Source organism: Xenopus tropicalis, chromosome 8 (assembly GCF_000004195.4).
Source record: "Xenopus tropicalis strain Nigerian chromosome 8, UCB_Xtro_10.0, whole genome shotgun sequence".
Lineage (NCBI taxonomy): Eukaryota > Metazoa > Chordata > Amphibia > Anura > Pipidae > Xenopus > Xenopus tropicalis.
The window spans coordinates 139,784,681-139,807,648 of record NC_030684.2 but is presented as its reverse complement, the minus strand read 5'-3'; the positions used below and the strand labels follow the sequence as shown (position 1 = coordinate 139,807,648).

The following is a 22,968-nucleotide window of genomic DNA, read 5'->3' as shown; positions in this document are numbered from 1 at the left end:
GCATTAAGACCAGTTGTACTGCCAAACAGAACTTCCTGCAGGCTGCCAGTCTACATAGGGGCTACCAATAGCCAATAACAGCCCTTATCTGGCACCCCAGGAACTTTTTCATGCTTTTGTTGCTCCCCAAGGTTGAACTCAATATGTCTGTATTTCAACCTACATTACTATGTTACTATATAATTAAAATAATAGGCACCAAGGTTACATAATAAAAGGTACAAAGTTTGCCCAGGGACAGTTACCTATAGCAACCAATCACCAGGTAGAATTTGATGACCACCTGCTTAAAAGCAAACATCTTATTGGTTGCTACAGGTTACTGCTACTGGGCAAACTTAGTGTCTTTTATTACATATGGGGGTATATACTGTATATTCACCGCAAACGCTGTTCATTTAACCAGTGTGGAAAAAGGGGGAATACGGCCTCTTTTAATATGCATTAAATGCATTTTTCCTGTAAGAAAATAATAAATATATAAATAAGTATAAATATATACTGTAGCTAGGATGTCAGAAACCAGTGTCCTGAAATATTCGGACAAATGTGTTACGAAAGAGAATTTTTTGATTATTTCAGAGCTGTTCACTGTCCCACAACTAAATGTGAGTTGAGATCAGGTGAGAGAAGGAGATCACATGACCATAACATGTGACACAAAGCTCAGCCCACACAGAGAGACTACAGAGCTGCAGTTTGCTTTCTACAGAAATGGGCACAATGTGCAGGGATTCAACTCATCCAACCAATATGGAGTCCCCTCAGCTCAGCTGGAGGATTCTGGGAATTATACCTGTGAGGTACAAACTCCAACCAGCAGTGTGAGGAAGAGGAGCGGCGTGGCATATATCCACATACAGGGTAAAGTCTGCCTCAGCAAAGCTTGTTATATCTTTCTATCATGTCTGAAAATCAGCCACAGTCATCTCAAAAAGGGTAATTGATTCTGGTGGGATACTGATACCGTTGGGAAGATTTATCATCCTCATTGGCCAATGGCCATCCTGTGACATGATAGCCCCACCCATGTGATGGCACTGCCCCACCCAGTGACATCACTGCCTGGAGTTAGCCAGGGCAAAAGGTGGCAACCCTACCTACTATAGACTTCTATTGTATTGTACTTTGAGTTTAATGCACATATATTGGCTTCAGCCCTTTAGATCTCATATCAACCTTAATTCTCTTGTTTCTAGGGAGATACCAAGTTATTCCGTGGGTGAATCTCCTGAGACTGATATTGTCTTTCTTCATATTGATCTGGACCGTGTGTTTGATTTTCCACAACATAAAGACGCATGGAACTAGGGAACATCACACAGAGGGAGATTAGACTCCATCTCTATCATTTGCTTTATTGGGGGGATCTACAACATCACTCATTGGAACCCTATAATCTTGCTCCTGGATATCTTCCATTCTATTGATAAACTCTCTGGTAGATCTGATCACATTACATTTATGTTTCATTAAGGAAATCTCTGTTGCTGAATTTTTTTGTATTTTGTATAGAGCATTCTGATTCCTGGAAAGGAGATGGCTAAGGATTATGAAGAAATGGGCAGGGTTTATGGTGGATCATGGTGTGGTTCATGGCTATATATACAGTATTAGTGATATGAGTATAAGATATGATATTGTGTTAATTATGTAAACCCAATACCAACAATATAGCATACTCTATAGAGATAACAAAGTTCTTTAATGATATATATTATATTTGTATGGTACATATATTAAATTACATCGTTTCTCTGCTGATTGCATTTGATGGCACTGGGGAAAAAAGTCAACTTTGCCTTATGTCTAAGTAAAACATCTGAAACATTTCCATTTTGTCTCAAAGGGGAAGGAAAATTCTTCCTGCCTCCAAAAGGGCAATCAGACCGGCCCCTGAATCAACTTGAGTTAATTTTAGTAACTTTGTAATATGTTACTTTCTAAAAAGGTGTCCGACCCTTCCTTGAAACTATCTAATGTATCTGTAGATGTGGAACATTAACTGGAAAAGTGCAGCAACCAATTGTGTATCAAAAGAACCTCATACGTCAAAGCTATTAGGAACTCTGGGCAGGGAGGCGGGGTGTGAAATCACAGGGGCGGGTCACCCTTTCATGGGGGCATGGCTATGACTCGGTGACCAGTGATTGGTCAATCACCACGTTAATATTCAAGAATCCTGCACAGTTTTCCAAATTTGGAAAACCGGGTGGGTAGTTTTGAACCGGACAGTCCTACCAAAAACTGGCTGGCCAGGTCAAAACCGGACAGGTGGCAACCCTAATTTATATACATTATTCAAACTTACATGGAATAAATTCAAGTAGTCAAGTTTTCTGATTTTCACGGGGACATAATGAACTTTATCTTGTCCTTAACTTAAATCTTCCCCTTAAGAGATACATTTCTTTATTGGGTTATAGAAGCTAGAATAGAAGCTAGGAAACCTAAAAATAACCATTCATAATGTTGCACCGGGACTGGGAATAGATTATACTACCATTGATGCTACCACAAGGCTGGATGGGGTAGGATTTCTATACTATAGCTGTTAAAGGAAAAGTAACACTAAAAAATTTTAACTAAAAAATCTATTCTACCCTCCCCCAATAACTGCCCTATCCTGAAAACCATTTGTTATTTTGAATGCTTTATTAGAAAATACCTGTAAAAAACTTGGCTTGTTATTTGAACAAAGGCGATACGGCGATGCCAGGGAAAGTATCAGGAGATGCATCAACTATGCGGCGATCGATTGATCAAGCCTAGCCTTCCTTCTGTATAGGAAGGAGTCAGGCTAGACTCGATCAATCAATCGCCACATAGTTGATGCATCTCCTGATACTTTCCCCGGCATCGCCGTATCGCCTTTGTTCAAATGACAGGAAGCCGATTTTAACAGGTATTTTCTTCTAAAGCATTCAAAATAACAAATGGTTTTCAGGATAGGGCAATTATTGGGGGAGGGTAGAATAGATTTTTTAGTTAACAGGATAAAGATGGCAGCCATACTGAATATTTTCCTGTATTATACAGTCACATGGTAAAGGTACGGTAGGTTAGAAAGGACATTTCTCAAAACACTAAACACAATGAATGCAATCATTAATTAAACCAGTAGGTGGCGCAACAAAACAATAAAACAGCGCTGGAGGCATAGCAAATGGAATTATGCAAAAAGTATCATTCTGAAATATTATGGTCCCTGTGAAAAGAAACCCAGATGAGCTATTGCACCATACAAGAACTGGAATGTTCCATTGATAACAGGATCTGAAGTACTTTATTTGATATGTGGTTTGCTCTACACAAAATGCTACTGCAAGACTAATCTACCTCACCCATCAAATCATCAAACCCATCAAACAATGCCCCACCTTACAGTTCAATAATCGTATGTCGATATCTTCCGAACTGACCACTTTGTTCCTCCAATGACCTAAGAATATCCTTATCCCCAGTAACCTCATCACATAAAAGCCTCCAGGATTTCACTAGAGCAGCTCCCTCCCTGTGAAACTCATTACCCCACGTCAGACACTCCCTACATTGCAGAGTTTCACATGTTCTCCCAAAAAGGTCTTCTTCTAAGCATACACCTTATTTGCACACTTAGGGCCCCATTTACTAAAAGTTATGGGTTTTTTTCATGAATCATATTTTTTAGAGCTAAAAATCTTACTATTTTCGCTAAATCACAAAAAAATTGTAATTTATTAAATTAAAAATTCACAAAAGAAAAAAAAATACAAAATTTTGCCATCTAAAAGCTGTCACGATCATGTAGAAGTCAATGGGACCCGTCTTAGGCAAATTGGAACAAACTTTCTTTGCTTCATTGTTTTAGAGGTTTTTGTGGGTTTTTTTTTTTCAATTCTTACAAAAACAAAGATTTCATGGTTTTTGAGGATTCTTTTTGTCGTTTTTTTTTCATTTGTGCTTTTTAGAAAGGGCAGAAATTATTATTTTTTGTTTCAAAAACCAAGAAATCCACTAAAATTGGAATGTTGATAAATGGGCCTCCCCCTCATTATACTCTAGTCATTCCCTTACACAAGTCATTGGTGATAAGTGATTCTGTCCTGTTTTGCTTTGCCCAAAAATGTGCGAAACAGCAGAAATTCGAGACAATTATTAAAGTCAATGAGCATTTCTCGTGGCTACCACACAACTTTTTGTATTACAGAGTGACTTTTTTTGTGGCCATTGGCATGTATGGATGTTTTTTCACAGCAAAACCTGGAGAAAATTTTTGCTCATCACTTACCATAATGCACCATCAGCCCTAGCAAATCATATCTGCCGATACGCATCCATGAACTTCATTTTGAGCCAGTATAAACCCAATACACTTACATGCTTTAATGTCACTTATCCCCAACCTCTCTAGATTGTAAAGACTTGCAGGCCAGACCTTCATTACTAATTGTATTTGTGTGTATGTCACTTGCAATGGCAAAACTGCAGTGGGTACAGGGGAAAAGAACAATGGGAAGGGAGCAAGATAGCAGCTCCCAGTAGGTATCAGAATAGCACTCAATAGTAAGAAATCCAAGTCCGGCTTGGGACTCCTCCAGTTACATGGCAGTAGGAGAAACAATAGGTTAGCTGAATACAGTTCCAATGTGTAGCACCGGCTGAAATCTCAGACTCAGGCACACTTTACTGCTGGGCTGCAAGTTGGAGTGATAACCCCCCTCACCCCCAGCAGCCGATCAGCAGAACAATGGGAAGGGAGCAAGATAGCAGCTCCCAGTAGGTATCAGAATAGCACTCAATAGTAAGAAATCCAAGTCCGACTTGGGACTCCTCCAGTTACATGGGAGTAGGAGAAACAATAGGTTAGCTGAAAGCAGTTCTAATGTGTGGTGTTGGCTCCTTCTGAAAGCTCAGACTCAGGCACACTTTACTGCTGCACTGCAAGTTGGAGTGATATCTCCCTCCCAGCAGCCAATCAGCAGAACAATGGGAAGGGAGCAAGATAGCAGCTCCCAGTAGGTATCAGAATAGCACTCAATAGTAAGAAATCCAAGTCCGGCTTGGGACTCCTCCAGTTACATGGGAGTAGGAGAAACAATAGGTTAGCTGAAAGCAGTTCTAATGTGTAGCACTGGCTCCTTCTGAAAGCTCAGACTCAGACACACTTTACTGCTGCGCTGCAAGTTGGAGTGATATCCCCCCTCCCCCCCAGCAGCCAATCAGCAGAACAATGGGAAGGGAACAAGATAGCAGCTCCCAGTAGGTATCAGAATGGCACTCAGTAGTAAGAAATCCAAGTCCGGCTTGGGACTCCTCCAGTTACATGGGAGTAGGAGAAACAATAGGTTAGCTGAAAGCAGTTCTAATGTGTAGCGCTGGCTGAAAGCTCAGACTCAGGCACAATGCACTGAGATGGCGCCTACACACCAATATTACAGCTACAAATACATTTATTGGTTCAAGAATAAAAGTGTTGTTACTCTGAGCCCAAAGTGGTAGAGCACATGCTTTGCATGCATGAGGTTTTGGGTTCTAACCCCAGCATCTCCAACCTGGGGCTCTTGAAAGCTGAAGAGGACCTCTTTTTTTATGTGCGTGTAACGCTTTGGTCACATTCTGTCTAGCGAGCCATCTCGGGAATGCTGTAAACGCTTCTTAGCCTCTCCTTCTTAAAGAACCAGTCCGCTTTCAAAGGACTTTAACCCACCGTCACAGATTTCAGTGCACAATATTTCCTCCGAATAACGTTTGCAGTCACTCTAGATTTGAAATATAGAGGGAGAACTCAGAGGTAGCCCACTCATTTTCTTGTCCCTTAAATGGAGCACCCTCTGCACCTACCCAGCCGATCCTACCGAGATACGGTTAGATGCCTCATTTGTAGCGGCAATCTTTGGTCATAATACATTGTTGTATGCTTGCGCCAGGTCAATACCTGCAGAGGGAAAAGACTGGCCTTTCCATAGGGTTAAGGCGACACATGCTTGGCAGGACAAGCGTGGTCTCTGTGGCGCAATCGGTTAGCGCGTTCGGCTGTTAACCGAAAGGTTGGTGGTTCAAGCCCACCCAGGGACGGCTCTCCTCTTCTGCTTCTGTGGAAAGATAAAGTCTAGCGACGCAAGAATAAATGGCGCCTGGCCTTCTGTTGCCGGAGCATATGGCAAAGCCTGCTGGCATGTAGCAAAGCTGAATCTTACTGCTCTTTGCTGGCTGCCTTTGGAGACGGGGGAGTCAGCTATATATCTTTATAACTAGACTAGGCACTAAAGTCTGCCGATGAAAAACATTGGCATCTCCATATGGTTGCGGCAGCGCCTGCAGGCTGCTTTGCCTCGTGGCCAGCTTTGTCACTGTCTTGTAATTGGTTGGCGCATTTCAGGTGTCATTTTGCTCTACTGGCTCGGTGGAAACAAAGGCTCCAGCAATACAAGGAGGATTAAGTGTGAGCTTTGTGCGCCACCTGCCAATTGTATACACGGTGCCTGCTGTGCTGTAGCGTGAATCTATCACAACCCCTGCTCTGATGGCGGCACCCTATCAAAAGAAGCGCACGCAAGCTCATCCCTTTCTTCTCATTCATTTCCTTTGCACTGAGATTCAACGTCGCCTAGAAATCAAGCGGCCTGCCACCATTCATCCTCAAAATCATTTGACTGAAACCCTCCTTTAATTACTCTAGACAGTGGATTGAAAGCCAGATTCTAGGTTGTTTTGCTGCCTGCCTAAAAAGGACTAGCAGAGGATGGTTTCAATCCATCGACCTCTGGGTTATGGGCCCAGCACGCTTCCGCTGCGCCACTCTGCTACGCCCTGGGTGCTGTCACCATTCAGCCTCAAAATCATTTGACTGAAACCCTCCTTTAATGGCTCTAGAGAGTGGATTGAAAGCCAGATTCTAGGCTGGTTTGCTGCCTGCCAAAAAGGGATAGCAGAGGATGGTTTCGATCCATCGACCTCTGGGTTATGGGCCCAGCACGCTTCCGCTGTGCCACTCTGCTTCTGGTCAGATGCTGGTGAGAGGACTCCTCATTAGTTCAATCATAATCTCAACAGAATTCCACTCTGAAATCCATTTTCTAAAAGAGCGAATTTGGCAAGTTGTTGAGATATCACCCCACTGGCTTGCAGGGAAAACAGCTGGAAAATGTCCTTCGAGCCGGAATCGAACCAGCGACCTAAGGATTGCTTGATTAGACCTACAGTCCTCCGCTCTACCAGCTGAGCTATCGAAGGCCGGCGGACCCTTACCTATCCGTGTCTTGTTAAAGGGATGGGGTGGATGGACTTCAAAGAGGCAACTTTGGAGAGACTGAAGACATAAAGGGTACTGCTCCCAGGTCTTGCTAAGTAGGGCTCTGTCAGAAAGAAGTTCTGCCTCTTCACTTGCTTTCAGGAATGACTTTGTTTCGCAAGGGCAAGCTGTCCTTCTGACCTGCCTACATTCCTGGGGGTTATTGGCGTTAATAAACTCTGCGGTACAGAGTCTTGTCACCCTAGTTTGCCTATACACGCACGCCCTTTCACGAGGGCCATAAGCATCTCGCCCGAACAGGGACTTGAACCCTGGACCCTCAGATTAAAAGTCTGATGCTCTACCGACTGAGCTATCCGGGCCCTGCTCCACGCATCGCCGTGGCGCTCTAACCAGCCTCATCTCTTAGGGAAAAGGCGCCGTGCGGCAGAGGGGAGGGCGTGTATTTTTCCACCATTCTTGCTCATTCGTATTTGCGTGTAATGAGATGAGAGAGCTGGCCCAAACTTGCAATAGTATCCATTATTCGGGAGGAATGGCAATAGCTGAATTAGTTGGATTACGGATGGGAAAGCAGCAGCATCCAAATATGTCATCAACTCAGGTGCACCGCCTTCTGTAAGATTCTTATTTGGCTGTCAGTGATTAAAGTGGTTTGAAAGTCCAGATTCATGTCTGGCAGCAAGAAGCCAAATGTCAGAAGTGGGATTCGAACCCACGCCTCCAGGGGAGACTGCGACCTGAACGCAGCGCCTTAGACCGCTCGGCCATCCTGACTAGCCACGGGTGATTTGTCCCGTTTGCTTCGCCATAAAATTGGGGAAACGGCAAGAAAATTGGCGAAACGCATTTGTTGTGCGATTTTTTGGTCGCCTGAGTCTTTTTTGTTGCCCGCGGCTATTTTTGTTGTCGCCCACATGTATTTTTTTTGTTTTCGCGGCTATTTTCTTGGCGCTGGCGGATTTTTTGTCGTGACCGCGCCCGTTTTGACTCGACCACGCCCATTTTCGCCGCGACCACGCCCGATTTGACGCGCGACAAAAAAATTCCGCCCCAAAAATTATTTTGCGCCAAATTTTCACAGAAGTTTCGCTAAACAATTTGCCAATGATGAAATGCGGAAATTCGCTGCGAATCCATGCCTGGCGAAAAAATTCGCTCATCACTAATTCTGACAGCAGAAGGCTGCCTCCCAAAGGGCTCCTGCCGTCTGATTCCGTCGCAAGTATATCATAACCAAATAGTCAGCTCAGGCTTTGTTGAAGCACAGGGATTATTATTATTATCAATGTTCAGGCAATAAGCAAAACGGCTTTGACCAGGCTTTGGGGGGATGTAGCTCAGTGGTAGAGCGCATGCTTTGCATGTATGAGGTCTTGGGTTCAATCCCCAGCATCTCCAACCTGGGGCTCTTGAAGGCAGGAGTGGGTCTCTCTTTTTATGTGCGTGTAACGCTTCAGTCACATTCTGTCTAGCGAGCCATCTCGGGAATGCCGTAAACGCTTCTTAGCCTCTCCTTCTTAAAGAACCAGTCCGCTTTCAAAGGACTTTAACCCACCGTCACAGATTTCAGTGCACAATATTTCCTCCGAATAACGTTTGCAGTCACTGTAGATTTGAAATATAGAGGGAGAACTCAGAGGTAGCCCACTCATTTTCTTGTCCCTTAAATGGAGCACCCTCTGCACCTACCCAGCCGATCCTACCGAGATACGGTTAGATGCCTCATTTGTAGCGGCAATCTTTGGTCATAATACATTGTTGTATGGTTGCGCCAGGTCAATACCTGCAGAGGGGGAAAAAATGGCCTTTCCATAGGGTTAAGGCGACACATGCTTGGCAGGGCAAGCGTGGTCTCTGTGGCGCAATCGGTTAGCGCGTTCGGCTGTTAACCGAAAGGTTGGTGGTTCAAGCCCACCCAGGGACGGCTCTCCTCTTCTGCTTCTGTGGAAAGATAAAGTCTAGCGACGCAAGAATAAATGGCGCCTGGCCTTCTGTTGCCGGAGCATATGGCAAAGCCTGCTGGCATGTAGCAAAGCTGAATCTTACTGCTCTTTGCTGGCTGCCTTTGGAGACGGGGGAGTCAGCTATATATCTTTATAACTAGACTAGGCACTAAAGTCTGCCGATGAAAAACATTGGCATCTCCATATGGTTGCGGCAGCGCCTGCAGGCTGCTTTGCCTCGTGGCCAGCTTTGTCACTGTCTTGTAATTGGTTGGCGCATTTCAGGTGTCATTTTGCTCTACTGGCTCGGTGGAAACAAAGGCTCCAGCAATACAAGGAGGATTAAGTGTGAGCTTTGTGCGCCACCTGCCAATTGTATACACGGTGCCTGCTGTGCTGTAGCGTGAATCTATCACAACCCCTGCTCTGATGGCGGCACCCTATCAAAAGAAGCGCACGCAAGCTCATCCCTTTCTTCTCATTCATTTCCTTTGCACTGAGATTCAACGTCGCCTAGAAATCAAGCGGCCTGCCACCATTCATCCTCAAAATCATTTGACTGAAACCCTCCTTTAATTACTCTAGACAGTGGATTGAAAGCCAGATTCTAGGTTGTTTTGCTGCCTGCCTAAAAAGGACTAGCAGAGGATGGTTTCGATCCATCGACCTCTGGGTTATGGGCCCAGCACGCTTCCGCTGCGCCACTCTGCTACGCCCTGGGTGCTGTCACCATTCAGCCTCAAAATCATTTGACTGAAACCCTCCTTTAATGGCTCTAGAGAGTGGATTGAAAGCCAGATTCTAGGCTGGTTTGCTGCCTGCCAAAAAGGGATAGCAGAGGATGGTTTCGATCCATCGACCTCTGGGTTATGGGCCCAGCACGCTTCCGCTGCGCCACTCTGCTTCTGGTCAGATGCTGGTGAGAGGACTCCTCATTAGTTCAATCATAATCTCAACAGAATTCCACTCTGAAATCCATTTTCTAAAAGAGCGAATTTGGCAAGTTGTTGAGATATCACCCCACTGGCTTGCAGGGAAAACAGCTGGAAAATGTCCTTCGAGCCGGAATCGAACCAGCGACCTAAGGATTGCTTGATTAGACCTACAGTCCTCCGCTCTACCAGCTGAGCTATCGAAGGCCGGCGGACCCTTACCTATCCGTGTCTTGTTAAAGGGATGGGGTGGATGGACTTCAAAGAGGCAACTTTGGAGAGACTGAAGACATAAAGGGTACTGCTCCCAGGTCTTGCTAAGTAGGGCTCTGTCAGAAAGAAGTTCTGCCTCTTCACTTGCTTTCAGGAATGACTTTGTTTCGCAAGGGCAAGCTGTCCTTCTGACCTGCCTACATTCCTGGGGGTTATTGGCGTTAATAAACTCTGCGGTACAGAGTCTTGTCACCCTAGTTTGCCTATACACGCACGCCCTTTCACGAGGGCCATAAGCATCTCGCCCGAACAGGGACTTGAACCCTGGACCCTCAGATTAAAAGTCTGATGCTCTACCGACTGAGCTATCCGGGCCCTGCTCCACGCATCGCCGTGGCGCTCTAACCAGCCTCATCTCTTAGGGAAAAGGCGCCGTGCGGCAGAGGGGAGGGCGTGTATTTTTCCACCATTCTTGCTCATTCGTATTTGCGTGTAATGAGATGAGAGAGCTGGCCCAAACTTGCAATAGTATCCATTATTCGGGAGGAATGGCAATAGCTGAATTAGTTGGATTACGGATGGGAAAGCAGCAGCATCCAAATATGTCATCAACTCAGGTGCACCGCCTTCTGTAAGATTCTTATTTGGCTGTCAGTGATTAAAGTGGTTTGAAAGTCCAGATTCATGTCTGGCAGCAAGAAGCCAAATGTCAGAAGTGGGATTCGAACCCACGCCTCCAGGGGAGACTGCGACCTGAACGCAGCGCCTTAGACCGCTCGGCCATCCTGACTAGCCACGGGTGATTCTGTCCCGTTTTGCTTCGCCATAAAATTGGGGAAACGGCAAGAAAATTGGCGAAACGCATTTGTTGTGCGATTTTTTGGTCGCCTGAGTCTTTTTTGTTGCCCGCGGCTATTTTTGTTGTCGCCCACATGTATTTTTTTTGTTTTCGCGGCTATTTTCTTGGCGCTGGCGGATTTTTTGTCGTGACCGCGCCCGTTTTGACTCGACCACGCCCATTTTCGCCGCGACCACGCCCGATTTGACGCGCGACAAAAAAATTCCGCCCCAAAAATTATTTTGCGCCAAATTTTCACAGAAGTTTCGCTAAACAATTTGCCAATGATGAAATGCGGAAATTCGCTGCGAATCCATGCCTGGCGAAAAAATTCGCTCATCACTAATTCTGACAGCAGAAGGCTGCCTCCCAAAGGGCTCCTGCCGTCTGATTCCGTCGCAAGTATATCATAACCAAATAGTCAGCTCAGGCTTTGTTGAAGCACAGGGATTATTATTATTATCAATGTTCAGGCAATAAGCAAAACGGCTTTGACCAGGCTTTGGGGGGATGTAGCTCAGTGGTAGAGCGCATGCTTTGCATGTATGAGGTCTTGGGTTCAATCCCCAGCATCTCCAACCTGGGGCTCTTGAAGGCAGGAGTGGGTCTCTCTTTTTATGTGCGTGTAACGCTTCAGTCACATTCTGTCTAGCGAGCCATCTCGGGAATGCCGTAAACGCTTCTTAGCCTCTCCTTCTTAAAGAACCAGTCCGCTTTCAAAGGACTTTAACCCACCGTCACAGATTTCAGTGCACAATATTTCCTCCGAATAACGTTTGCAGTCACTGTAGATTTGAAATATAGAGGGAGAACTCAGAGGTAGCCCACTCATTTTCTTGTCCCTTAAATGGAGCACCCTCTGCACCTACCCAGCCGATCCTACCGAGATACGGTTAGATGCCTCATTTGTAGCGGCAATCTTTGGTCATAATACATTGTTGTATGGTTGCGCCAGGTCAATACCTGCAGAGGGGGAAAAAATGGCCTTTCCATAGGGTTAAGGCGACACATGCTTGGCAGGGCAAGCGTGGTCTCTGTGGCGCAATCGGTTAGCGCGTTCGGCTGTTAACCGAAAGGTTGGTGGTTCAAGCCCACCCAGGGACGGCTCTCCTCTTCTGCTTCTGTGGAAAGATAAAGTCTAGCGACGCAAGAATAAATGGCGCCTGGCCTTCTGTTGCCGGAGCATATGGCAAAGCCTGCTGGCATGTAGCAAAGCTGAATCTTACTGCTCTTTGCTGGCTGCCTTTGGAGACGGGGGAGTCAGCTATATATCTTTATAACTAGACTAGGCACTAAAGTCTGCCGATGAAAAACATTGGCATCTCCATATGGTTGCGGCAGCGCCTGCAGGCTGCTTTGCCTCGTGGCCAGCTTTGTCACTGTCTTGTAATTGGTTGGCGCATTTCAGGTGTCATTTTGCTCTACTGGCTCGGTGGAAACAAAGGCTCCAGCAATACAAGGAGGATTAAGTGTGAGCTTTGTGCGCCACCTGCCAATTGTATACACGGTGCCTGCTGTGCTGTAGCGTGAATCTATCACAACCCCTGCTCTGATGGCGGCACCCTATCAAAAGAAGCGCACGCAAGCTCATCCCTTTCTTCTCATTCATTTCCTTTGCACTGAGATTCAACGTCGCCTAGAAATCAAGCGGCCTGCCACCATTCATCCTCAAAATCATTTGACTGAAACCCTCCTTTAATTACTCTAGACAGTGGATTGAAAGCCAGATTCTAGGTTGTTTTGCTGCCTGCCTAAAAAGGACTAGCAGAGGATGGTTTCGATCCATCGACCTCTGGGTTATGGGCCCAGCACGCTTCCGCTGCGCCACTCTGCTACGCCCTGGGTGCTGTCACCATTCAGCCTCAAAATCATTTGACTGAAACCCTCCTTTAATGGCTCTAGAGAGTGGATTGAAAGCCAGATTCTAGGCTGGTTTGCTGCCTGCCAAAAAGGGATAGCAGAGGATGGTTTCGATCCATCGACCTCTGGGTTATGGGCCCAGCACGCTTCCGCTGCGCCACTCTGCTTCTGGTCAGATGCTGGTGAGAGGACTCCTCATTAGTTCAATCATAATCTCAACAGAATTCCACTCTGAAATCCATTTTCTAAAAGAGCGAATTTGGCAAGTTGTTGAGATATCACCCCACTGGCTTGCAGGGAAAACAGCTGGAAAATGTCCTTCGAGCCGGAATCGAACCAGCGACCTAAGGATTGCTTGATTAGACCTACAGTCCTCCGCTCTACCAGCTGAGCTATCGAAGGCCGGCGGACCCTTACCTATCCGTGTCTTGTTAAAGGGATGGGGTGGATGGACTTCAAAGAGGCAACTTTGGAGAGACTGAAGACATAAAGGGTACTGCTCCCAGGTCTTGCTAAGTAGGGCTCTGTCAGAAAGAAGTTCTGCCTCTTCACTTGCTTTCAGGAATGACTTTGTTTCGCAAGGGCAAGCTGTCCTTCTGACCTGCCTACATTCCTGGGGGTTATTGGCGTTAATAAACTCTGCGGTACAGAGTCTTGTCACCCTAGTTTGCCTATACACGCACGCCCTTTCACGAGGGCCATAAGCATCTCGCCCGAACAGGGACTTGAACCCTGGACCCTCAGATTAAAAGTCTGATGCTCTACCGACTGAGCTATCCGGGCCCTGCTCCACGCATCGCCGTGGCGCTCTAACCAGCCTCATCTCTTAGGGAAAAGGCGCCGTGCGGCAGAGGGGAGGGCGTGTATTTTTCCACCATTCTTGCTCATTCGTATTTGCGTGTAATGAGATGAGAGAGCTGGCCCAAACTTGCAATAGTATCCATTATTCGGGAGGAATGGCAATAGCTGAATTAGTTGGATTACGGATGGGAAAGCAGCAGCATCCAAATATGTCATCAACTCAGGTGCACCGCCTTCTGTAAGATTCTTATTTGGCTGTCAGTGATTAAAGTGGTTTGAAAGTCCAGATTCATGTCTGGCAGCAAGAAGCCAAATGTCAGAAGTGGGATTCGAACCCACGCCTCCAGGGGAGACTGCGACCTGAACGCAGCGCCTTAGACCGCTCGGCCATCCTGACTAGCCACGGGTGATTCTGTCCCGTTTTGCTTCGCCATAAAATTGGGGAAACGGCAAGAAAATTGGCGAAACGCATTTGTTGTGCGATTTTTTGGTCGCCTGAGTCTTTTTTGTTGCCCGCGGCTATTTTTGTTGTCGCCCACATGTATTTTTTTTGTTTTCGCGGCTATTTTCTTGGCGCTGGCGGATTTTTTGTCGTGACCGCGCCCGTTTTGACTCGACCACGCCCATTTTCGCCGCGACCACGCCCGATTTGACGCGCGACAAAAAAATTCCGCCCCAAAAATTATTTTGCGCCAAATTTTCACAGAAGTTTCGCTAAACAATTTGCCAATGATGAAATGCGGAAATTCGCTGCGAATCCATGCCTGGCGAAAAAATTCGCTCATCACTAATTCTGACAGCAGAAGGCTGCCTCCCAAAGGGCTCCTGCCGTCTGATTCCGTCGCAAGTATATCATAACCAAATAGTCAGCTCAGGCTTTGTTGAAGCACAGGGATTATTATTATTATCAATGTTCAGGCAATAAGCAAAACGGCTTTGACCAGGCTTTGGGGGGATGTAGCTCAGTGGTAGAGCGCATGCTTTGCATGTATGAGGTCTTGGGTTCAATCCCCAGCATCTCCAACCTGGGGCTCTTGAAGGCAGGAGTGGGTCTCTCTTTTTATGTGCGTGTAACGCTTCAGTCACATTCTGTCTAGCGAGCCATCTCGGGAATGCCGTAAACGCTTCTTAGCCTCTCCTTCTTAAAGAACCAGTCCGCTTTCAAAGGACTTTAACCCACCGTCACAGATTTCAGTGCACAATATTTCCTCCGAATAACGTTTGCAGTCACTGTAGATTTGAAATATAGAGGGAGAACTCAGAGGTAGCCCACTCATTTTCTTGTCCCTTAAATGGAGCACCCTCTGCACCTACCCAGCCGATCCTACCGAGATACGGTTAGATGCCTCATTTGTAGCGGCAATCTTTGGTCATAATACATTGTTGTATGGTTGCGCCAGGTCAATACCTGCAGAGGGGGAAAAAATGGCCTTTCCATAGGGTTAAGGCGACACATGCTTGGCAGGGCAAGCGTGGTCTCTGTGGCGCAATCGGTTAGCGCGTTCGGCTGTTAACCGAAAGGTTGGTGGTTCAAGCCCACCCAGGGACGGCTCTCCTCTTCTGCTTCTGTGGAAAGATAAAGTCTAGCGACGCAAGAATAAATGGCGCCTGGCCTTCTGTTGCCGGAGCATATGGCAAAGCCTGCTGGCATGTAGCAAAGCTGAATCTTACTGCTCTTTGCTGGCTGCCTTTGGAGACGGGGGAGTCAGCTATATATCTTTATAACTAGACTAGGCACTAAAGTCTGCCGATGAAAAACATTGGCATCTCCATATGGTTGCGGCAGCGCCTGCAGGCTGCTTTGCCTCGTGGCCAGCTTTGTCACTGTCTTGTAATTGGTTGGCGCATTTCAGGTGTCATTTTGCTCTACTGGCTCGGTGGAAACAAAGGCTCCAGCAATACAAGGAGGATTAAGTGTGAGCTTTGTGCGCCACCTGCCAATTGTATACACGGTGCCTGCTGTGCTGTAGCGTGAATCTATCACAACCCCTGCTCTGATGGCGGCACCCTATCAAAAGAAGCGCACGCAAGCTCATCCCTTTCTTCTCATTCATTTCCTTTGCACTGAGATTCAACGTCGCCTAGAAATCAAGCGGCCTGCCACCATTCATCCTCAAAATCATTTGACTGAAACCCTCCTTTAATTACTCTAGACAGTGGATTGAAAGCCAGATTCTAGGTTGTTTTGCTGCCTGCCTAAAAAGGACTAGCAGAGGATGGTTTCGATCCATCGACCTCTGGGTTATGGGCCCAGCACGCTTCCGCTGCGCCACTCTGCTACGCCCTGGGTGCTGTCACCATTCAGCCTCAAAATCATTTGACTGAAACCCTCCTTTAATGGCTCTAGAGAGTGGATTGAAAGCCAGATTCTAGGCTGGTTTGCTGCCTGCCAAAAAGGGATAGCAGAGGATGGTTTCGATCCATCGACCTCTGGGTTATGGGCCCAGCACGCTTCCGCTGCGCCACTCTGCTTCTGGTCAGATGCTGGTGAGAGGACTCCTCATTAGTTCAATCATAATCTCAACAGAATTCCACTCTGAAATCCATTTTCTAAAAGAGCGAATTTGGCAAGTTGTTGAGATATCACCCCACTGGCTTGCAGGGAAAACAGCTGGAAAATGTCCTTCGAGCCGGAATCGAACCAGCGACCTAAGGATTGCTTGATTAGACCTACAGTCCTCCGCTCTACCAGCTGAGCTATCGAAGGCCGGCGGACCCTTACCTATCCGTGTCTTGTTAAAGGGATGGGGTGGATGGACTTCAAAGAGGCAACTTTGGAGAGACTGAAGACATAAAGGGTACTGCTCCCAGGTCTTGCTAAGTAGGGCTCTGTCAGAAAGAAGTTCTGCCTCTTCACTTGCTTTCAGGAATGACTTTGTTTCGCAAGGGCAAGCTGTCCTTCTGACCTGCCTACATTCCTGGGGGTTATTGGCGTTAATAAACTCTGCGGTACAGAGTCTTGTCACCCTAGTTTGCCTATACACGCACGCCCTTTCACGAGGGCCATAAGCATCTCGCCCGAACAGGGACTTGAACCCTGGACCCTCAGATTAAAAGTCTGATGCTCTACCGACTGAGCTATCCGGGCCCTGCTCCACGCATCGCCGTGGCGCTCTAACCAGCCTCATCTCTTAGGGAAAAGGCGCCGTGCGGCAGAGGGGAGGGCGTGTATTTTTCCACCATTCTTGCTCATTCGTATTTGCGTGTAATGAGATGAGAGAGCTGGCCCAAACTTGCAATAGTATCCATTATTCGGGAGGAATGGCAATAGCTGAATTAGTTGGATTACGGATGGGAAAGCAGCAGCATCCAAATATGTCATCAACTCAGGTGCACCGCCTTCTGTAAGATTCTTATTTGGCTGTCAGTGATTAAAGTGGTTTGAAAGTCCAGATTCATGTCTGGCAGCAAGAAGCCAAATGTCAGAAGTGGGATTCGAACCCACGCCTCCAGGGGAGACTGCGACCTGAACGCAGCGCCTTAGACCGCTCGGCCATCCTGACTAGCCACGGGTGATTCTGTCCCGTTTTGCTTCGCCATAAAATTGGGGAAACGGCAAGAAAATTGGCGAAACGCATTTGTTGTGCGATTTTTTGGTCGCCTGAGTCTTTTTTGTTGCCCGCGGCTATTTTTGTTGTCGCCCACATGTATTTTTTTTGTTTTCGCGGCTATTTTCTTGGCGCTGGCGGATTTTTTGTCGTGACCGCGCCCGTTTTGACTCGACCACGCCCATTTTCGCCGCGACCACGCCCGATTTGACGCGCGACAAAAAAATTCCGCCCCAAAAATTATTTTGCGCCAAATTTTCACAGAAGTTTCGCTAAACAATTTGCCAATGATGAAATGCGGAAATTCGCTGCGAATCCATGCCTGGCGAAAAAATTCGCTCATCACTAATTCTGACAGCAGAAGGCTGCCTCCCAAAGGGCTCCTGCCGTCTGATTCCGTCGCAAGTATATCATAACCAAATAGTCAGCTCAGGCTTTGTTGAAGCACAGGGATTATTATTATTATCAATGTTCAGGCAATAAGCAAAACGGCTTTGACCAGGCTTTGGGGGGATGTAGCTCAGTGGTAGAGCGCATGCTTTGCATGTATGAGGTCTTGGGTTCAATCCCCAGCATCTCCAACCTGGGGCTCTTGAAGGCAGGAGTGGGTCTCTCTTTTTATGTGCGTGTAACGCTTCAGTCACATTCTGTCTAGCGAGCCATCTCGGGAATGCCGTAAACGCTTCTTAGCCTCTCCTTCTTAAAGAACCAGTCCGCTTTCAAAGGACTTTAACCCACCGTCACAGATTTCAGTGCACAATATTTCCTCCGAATAACGTTTGCAGTCACTGTAGATTTGAAATATAGAGGGAGAACTCAGAGGTAGCCCACTCATTTTCTTGTCCCTTAAATGGAGCACCCTCTGCACCTACCCAGCCGATCCTACCGAGATACGGTTAGATGCCTCATTTGTAGCGGCAATCTTTGGTCATAATACATTGTTGTATGGTTGCGCCAGGTCAATACCTGCAGAGGGGGAAAAAATGGCCTTTCCATAGGGTTAAGGCGACACATGCTTGGCAGGGCAAGCGTGGTCTCTGTGGCGCAATCGGTTAGCGCGTTCGGCTGTTAACCGAAAGGTTGGTGGTTCAAGCCCACCCAGGGACGGCTCTCCTCTTCTGCTTCTGTGGAAAGATAAAGTCTAGCGACGCAAGAATAAATGGCGCCTGGCCTTCTGTTGCCGGAGCATATGGCAAAGCCTGCTGGCATGTAGCAAAGCTGAATCTTACTGCTCTTTGCTGGCTGCCTTTGGAGACGGGGGAGTCAGCTATATATCTTTATAACTAGACTAGGCACTAAAGTCTGCCGATGAAAAACATTGGCATCTCCATATGGTTGCGGCAGCGCCTGCAGGCTGCTTTGCCTCGTGGCCAGCTTTGTCACTGTCTTGTAATTGGTTGGCGCATTTCAGGTGTCATTTTGCTCTACTGGCTCGGTGGAAACAAAGGCTCCAGCAATACAAGGAGGATTAAGTGTGAGCTTTGTGCGCCACCTGCCAATTGTATACACGGTGCCTGCTGTGCTGTAGCGTGAATCTATCACAACCCCTGCTCTGATGGCGGCACCCTATCAAAAGAAGCGCACGCAAGCTCATCCCTTTCTTCTCATTCATTTCCTTTGCACTGAGATTCAACGTCGCCTAGAAATCAAGCGGCCTGCCACCATTCATCCTCAAAATCATTTGACTGAAACCCTCCTTTAATTACTCTAGACAGTGGATTGAAAGCCAGATTCTAGGTTGTTTTGCTGCCTGCCTAAAAAGGACTAGCAGAGGATGGTTTCGATCCATCGACCTCTGGGTTATGGGCCCAGCACGCTTCCGCTGCGCCACTCTGCTACGCCCTGGGTGCTGTCACCATTCAGCCTCAAAATCATTTGACTGAAACCCTCCTTTAATGGCTCTAGAGAGTGGATTGAAAGCCAGATTCTAGGCTGGTTTGCTGCCTGCCAAAAAGGGATAGCAGAGGATGGTTTCGATCCATCGACCTCTGGGTTATGGGCCCAGCACGCTTCCGCTGCGCCACTCTGCTTCTGGTCAGATGCTGGTGAGAGGACTCCTCATTAGTTCAATCATAATCTCAACAGAATTCCACTCTGAAATCCATTTTCTAAAAGAGCGAATTTGGCAAGTTGTTGAGATATCACCCCACTGGCTTGCAGGGAAAACAGCTGGAAAATGTCCTTCGAGCCGGAATCGAACCAGCGACCTAAGGATTGCTTGATTAGACCTACAGTCCTCCGCTCTACCAGCTGAGCTATCGAAGGCCGGCGGACCCTTACCTATCCGTGTCTTGTTAAAGGGATGGGGTGGATGGACTTCAAAGAGGCAACTTTGGAGAGACTGAAGACATAAAGGGTACTGCTCCCAGGTCTTGCTAAGTAGGGCTCTGTCAGAAAGAAGTTCTGCCTCTTCACTTGCTTTCAGGAATGACTTTGTTTCGCAAGGGCAAGCTGTCCTTCTGACCTGCCTACATTCCTGGGGGTTATTGGCGTTAATAAACTCTGCGGTACAGAGTCTTGTCACCCTAGTTTGCCTATACACGCACGCCCTTTCACGAGGGCCATAAGCATCTCGCCCGAACAGGGACTTGAACCCTGGACCCTCAGATTAAAAGTCTGATGCTCTACCGACTGAGCTATCCGGGCCCTGCTCCACGCATCGCCGTGGCGCTCTAACCAGCCTCATCTCTTAGGGAAAAGGCGCCGTGCGGCAGAGGGGAGGGCGTGTATTTTTCCACCATTCTTGCTCATTCGTATTTGCGTGTAATGAGATGAGAGAGCTGGCCCAAACTTGCAATAGTATCCATTATTCGGGAGGAATGGCAATAGCTGAATTAGTTGGATTACGGATGGGAAAGCAGCAGCATCCAAATATGTCATCAACTCAGGTGCACCGCCTTCTGTAAGATTCTTATTTGGCTGTCAGTGATTAAAGTGGTTTGAAAGTCCAGATTCATGTCTGGCAGCAAGAAGCCAAATGTCAGAAGTGGGATTCGAACCCACGCCTCCAGGGGAGACTGCGACCTGAACGCAGCGCCTTAGACCGCTCGGCCATCCTGACTAGCCACGGGTGATTCTGTCCCGTTTTGCTTCGCCATAAAATTGGGGAAACGGCAAGAAAATTGGCGAAACGCATTTGTTGTGCGATTTTTTGGTCGCCTGAGTCTTTTTTGTTGCCCGCGGCTATTTTTGTTGTCGCCCACATGTATTTTTTTTGTTTTCGCGGCTATTTTCTTGGCGCTGGCGGATTTTTTGTCGTGACCGCGCCCGTTTTGACTCGACCACGCCCATTTTCGCCGCGACCACGCCCGATTTGACGCGCGACAAAAAAATTCCGCCCCAAAAATTATTTTGCGCCAAATTTTCACAGAAGTTTCGCTAAACAATTTGCCAATGATGAAATGCGGAAATTCGCTGCGAATCCATGCCTGGCGAAAAAATTCGCTCATCACTAATTCTGACAGCAGAAGGCTGCCTCCCAAAGGGCTCCTGCCGTCTGATTCCGTCGCAAGTATATCATAACCAAATAGTCAGCTCAGGCTTTGTTGAAGCACAGGGATTATTATTATTATCAATGTTCAGGCAATAAGCAAAACGGCTTTGACCAGGCTTTGGGGGGATGTAGCTCAGTGGTAGAGCGCATGCTTTGCATGTATGAGGTCTTGGGTTCAATCCCCAGCATCTCCAACCTGGGGCTCTTGAAGGCAGGAGTGGGTCTCTCTTTTTATGTGCGTGTAACGCTTCAGTCACATTCTGTCTAGCGAGCCATCTCGGGAATGCCGTAAACGCTTCTTAGCCTCTCCTTCTTAAAGAACCAGTCCGCTTTCAAAGGACTTTAACCCACCGTCACAGATTTCAGTGCACAATATTTCCTCCGAATAACGTTTGCAGTCACTGTAGATTTGAAATATAGAGGGAGAACTCAGAGGTAGCCCACTCATTTTCTTGTCCCTTAAATGGAGCACCCTCTGCACCTACCCAGCCGATCCTACCGAGATACGGTTAGATGCCTCATTTGTAGCGGCAATCTTTGGTCATAATACATTGTTGTATGGTTGCGCCAGGTCAATACCTGCAGAGGGGGAAAAAATGGCCTTTCCATAGGGTTAAGGCGACACATGCTTGGCAGGGCAAGCGTGGTCTCTGTGGCGCAATCGGTTAGCGCGTTCGGCTGTTAACCGAAAGGTTGGTGGTTCAAGCCCACCCAGGGACGGCTCTCCTCTTCTGCTTCTGTGGAAAGATAAAGTCTAGCGACGCAAGAATAAATGGCGCCTGGCCTTCTGTTGCCGGAGCATATGGCAAAGCCTGCTGGCATGTAGCAAAGCTGAATCTTACTGCTCTTTGCTGGCTGCCTTTGGAGACGGGGGAGTCAGCTATATATCTTTATAACTAGACTAGGCACTAAAGTCTGCCGATGAAAAACATTGGCATCTCCATATGGTTGCGGCAGCGCCTGCAGGCTGCTTTGCCTCGTGGCCAGCTTTGTCACTGTCTTGTAATTGGTTGGCGCATTTCAGGTGTCATTTTGCTCTACTGGCTCGGTGGAAACAAAGGCTCCAGCAATACAAGGAGGATTAAGTGTGAGCTTTGTGCGCCACCTGCCAATTGTATACACGGTGCCTGCTGTGCTGTAGCGTGAATCTATCACAACCCCTGCTCTGATGGCGGCACCCTATCAAAAGAAGCGCACGCAAGCTCATCCCTTTCTTCTCATTCATTTCCTTTGCACTGAGATTCAACGTCGCCTAGAAATCAAGCGGCCTGCCACCATTCATCCTCAAAATCATTTGACTGAAACCCTCCTTTAATTACTCTAGACAGTGGATTGAAAGCCAGATTCTAGGTTGTTTTGCTGCCTGCCTAAAAAGGACTAGCAGAGGATGGTTTCGATCCATCGACCTCTGGGTTATGGGCCCAGCACGCTTCCGCTGCGCCACTCTGCTACGCCCTGGGTGCTGTCACCATTCAGCCTCAAAATCATTTGACTGAAACCCTCCTTTAATGGCTCTAGAGAGTGGATTGAAAGCCAGATTCTAGGCTGGTTTGCTGCCTGCCAAAAAGGGATAGCAGAGGATGGTTTCGATCCATCGACCTCTGGGTTATGGGCCCAGCACGCTTCCGCTGCGCCACTCTGCTTCTGGTCAGATGCTGGTGAGAGGACTCCTCATTAGTTCAATCATAATCTCAACAGAATTCCACTCTGAAATCCATTTTCTAAAAGAGCGAATTTGGCAAGTTGTTGAGATATCACCCCACTGGCTTGCAGGGAAAACAGCTGGAAAATGTCCTTCGAGCCGGAATCGAACCAGCGACCTAAGGATTGCTTGATTAGACCTACAGTCCTCCGCTCTACCAGCTGAGCTATCGAAGGCCGGCGGACCCTTACCTATCCGTGTCTTGTTAAAGGGATGGGGTGGATGGACTTCAAAGAGGCAACTTTGGAGAGACTGAAGACATAAAGGGTACTGCTCCCAGGTCTTGCTAAGTAGGGCTCTGTCAGAAAGAAGTTCTGCCTCTTCACTTGCTTTCAGGAATGACTTTGTTTCGCAAGGGCAAGCTGTCCTTCTGACCTGCCTACATTCCTGGGGGTTATTGG

At 47.3% G+C, this 22,968-nt stretch overlaps 1 protein-coding gene and 37 non-coding genes across 38 annotated transcripts in view; 12 read left to right on the top strand and 26 right to left on the bottom strand.

Moving 5' to 3' along the window:
• LOC116406859 (Fc receptor-like protein 2) overlaps positions 1–22,968 on the top strand; it is a 68,131-nt gene that overhangs the window by 3,103 nt on the left and 42,060 nt on the right. The window lies entirely within an intron of this gene.
• On the top strand, positions 5,984–6,057 carry trnan-guu. The gene has a single exon. It is a non-coding gene; the product is annotated as a tRNA-Asn (tRNA).
• Positions 7,130–7,215, bottom strand: trnay-gua. Its single transcript is given in 2 exon segments — positions 7,130–7,165; positions 7,179–7,215. It is a non-coding gene; the product is annotated as a tRNA-Tyr (tRNA).
• On the bottom strand, positions 7,524–7,596 carry trnak-uuu. The gene has a single exon. It is a non-coding gene; the product is annotated as a tRNA-Lys (tRNA).
• Positions 7,929–8,011, bottom strand: trnal-cag. The gene has a single exon. It is a non-coding gene; the product is annotated as a tRNA-Leu (tRNA).
• trnaa-ugc lies at positions 8,564–8,635 on the top strand. Its single transcript has one exon. It is a non-coding gene; the product is annotated as a tRNA-Ala (tRNA).
• On the top strand, positions 9,088–9,161 carry trnan-guu. Its single transcript has one exon. It is a non-coding gene; the product is annotated as a tRNA-Asn (tRNA).
• On the bottom strand, positions 9,820–9,891 carry trnam-cau. Its single transcript has one exon. It is a non-coding gene; the product is annotated as a tRNA-Met (tRNA).
• trnam-cau lies at positions 10,013–10,084 on the bottom strand. The gene has a single exon. It is a non-coding gene; the product is annotated as a tRNA-Met (tRNA).
• trnay-gua lies at positions 10,234–10,319 on the bottom strand. The gene is given in 2 exon segments: positions 10,234–10,269; positions 10,283–10,319. It is a non-coding gene; the product is annotated as a tRNA-Tyr (tRNA).
• On the bottom strand, positions 10,628–10,700 carry trnak-uuu. The gene has a single exon. It is a non-coding gene; the product is annotated as a tRNA-Lys (tRNA).
• Positions 11,033–11,115, bottom strand: trnal-cag. The gene has a single exon. It is a non-coding gene; the product is annotated as a tRNA-Leu (tRNA).
• On the top strand, positions 11,670–11,741 carry trnaa-ugc. Its single transcript has one exon. It is a non-coding gene; the product is annotated as a tRNA-Ala (tRNA).
• trnan-guu lies at positions 12,194–12,267 on the top strand. Its single transcript has one exon. It is a non-coding gene; the product is annotated as a tRNA-Asn (tRNA).
• On the bottom strand, positions 12,926–12,997 carry trnam-cau. Its single transcript has one exon. It is a non-coding gene; the product is annotated as a tRNA-Met (tRNA).
• trnam-cau lies at positions 13,119–13,190 on the bottom strand. The gene has a single exon. It is a non-coding gene; the product is annotated as a tRNA-Met (tRNA).
• trnay-gua lies at positions 13,340–13,425 on the bottom strand. Its single transcript is given in 2 exon segments — positions 13,340–13,375; positions 13,389–13,425. It is a non-coding gene; the product is annotated as a tRNA-Tyr (tRNA).
• On the bottom strand, positions 13,734–13,806 carry trnak-uuu. Its single transcript has one exon. It is a non-coding gene; the product is annotated as a tRNA-Lys (tRNA).
• On the bottom strand, positions 14,139–14,221 carry trnal-cag. The gene has a single exon. It is a non-coding gene; the product is annotated as a tRNA-Leu (tRNA).
• Positions 14,776–14,847, top strand: trnaa-ugc. The gene has a single exon. It is a non-coding gene; the product is annotated as a tRNA-Ala (tRNA).
• trnan-guu lies at positions 15,300–15,373 on the top strand. Its single transcript has one exon. It is a non-coding gene; the product is annotated as a tRNA-Asn (tRNA).
• On the bottom strand, positions 16,032–16,103 carry trnam-cau. The gene has a single exon. It is a non-coding gene; the product is annotated as a tRNA-Met (tRNA).
• On the bottom strand, positions 16,225–16,296 carry trnam-cau. Its single transcript has one exon. It is a non-coding gene; the product is annotated as a tRNA-Met (tRNA).
• Positions 16,446–16,531, bottom strand: trnay-gua. The gene is given in 2 exon segments: positions 16,446–16,481; positions 16,495–16,531. It is a non-coding gene; the product is annotated as a tRNA-Tyr (tRNA).
• Positions 16,840–16,912, bottom strand: trnak-uuu. The gene has a single exon. It is a non-coding gene; the product is annotated as a tRNA-Lys (tRNA).
• Positions 17,245–17,327, bottom strand: trnal-cag. Its single transcript has one exon. It is a non-coding gene; the product is annotated as a tRNA-Leu (tRNA).
• trnaa-ugc lies at positions 17,882–17,953 on the top strand. The gene has a single exon. It is a non-coding gene; the product is annotated as a tRNA-Ala (tRNA).
• Positions 18,406–18,479, top strand: trnan-guu. The gene has a single exon. It is a non-coding gene; the product is annotated as a tRNA-Asn (tRNA).
• Positions 19,138–19,209, bottom strand: trnam-cau. Its single transcript has one exon. It is a non-coding gene; the product is annotated as a tRNA-Met (tRNA).
• Positions 19,331–19,402, bottom strand: trnam-cau. Its single transcript has one exon. It is a non-coding gene; the product is annotated as a tRNA-Met (tRNA).
• trnay-gua lies at positions 19,552–19,637 on the bottom strand. Its single transcript is given in 2 exon segments — positions 19,552–19,587; positions 19,601–19,637. It is a non-coding gene; the product is annotated as a tRNA-Tyr (tRNA).
• Positions 19,946–20,018, bottom strand: trnak-uuu. Its single transcript has one exon. It is a non-coding gene; the product is annotated as a tRNA-Lys (tRNA).
• On the bottom strand, positions 20,351–20,433 carry trnal-cag. The gene has a single exon. It is a non-coding gene; the product is annotated as a tRNA-Leu (tRNA).
• trnaa-ugc lies at positions 20,988–21,059 on the top strand. The gene has a single exon. It is a non-coding gene; the product is annotated as a tRNA-Ala (tRNA).
• trnan-guu lies at positions 21,512–21,585 on the top strand. The gene has a single exon. It is a non-coding gene; the product is annotated as a tRNA-Asn (tRNA).
• On the bottom strand, positions 22,244–22,315 carry trnam-cau. The gene has a single exon. It is a non-coding gene; the product is annotated as a tRNA-Met (tRNA).
• Positions 22,437–22,508, bottom strand: trnam-cau. The gene has a single exon. It is a non-coding gene; the product is annotated as a tRNA-Met (tRNA).
• On the bottom strand, positions 22,658–22,743 carry trnay-gua. The gene is given in 2 exon segments: positions 22,658–22,693; positions 22,707–22,743. It is a non-coding gene; the product is annotated as a tRNA-Tyr (tRNA).